The sequence below is a fragment of the Opisthorchis viverrini genome (genome assembly GCF_000715545.1).
Source record: "Opisthorchis viverrini unplaced genomic scaffold opera_v5_11, whole genome shotgun sequence".
Lineage (NCBI taxonomy): Eukaryota > Metazoa > Platyhelminthes > Trematoda > Opisthorchiida > Opisthorchiidae > Opisthorchis > Opisthorchis viverrini.
In genome coordinates, this window is record NW_008751667.1 from 482,891 (window position 1) to 483,379 (window position 489).

Sequence of the window (489 nt, forward strand, 5' to 3'; positions counted from 1 at the left end):
ACCTCCCGTGCAGTTGAATTTACACTGAGCGATTCCAATTCAGATAACATTGTGATGAAGAGAAAAAAATTCCGGACCGCGACGCCAAATGTGATAATTAGAATAGTGGTAGGTATCTTAACTACCGAATGTACGCGTAGTATAGAAGTCCGAACATGGACGAATGAATATCGTATATTCTCGTATATCGCGGGCGCACTATATATCGCATCATAAAACAAAGGCATATAAAAATACACTAAACAGAATGAATAGAATAGAGTCAATGTTCACCACAAATTTCCCGCAGATGGTTCCGCGGGAGCGATATATTCCACGGTAGGAAAATTATTCACGGCTAAAAAATGTCACAGGGATTTATTGCGACGTTCAACAGTTGACACAAACACAGAGATTTGGTCCCAATCGTTCAGCAGTCAACAAACAGTTCAACGGAGCGTAAATACGCTCGTTCAGCAAGAAGTCAGCAGGTCGCACCGGAAAATTGTG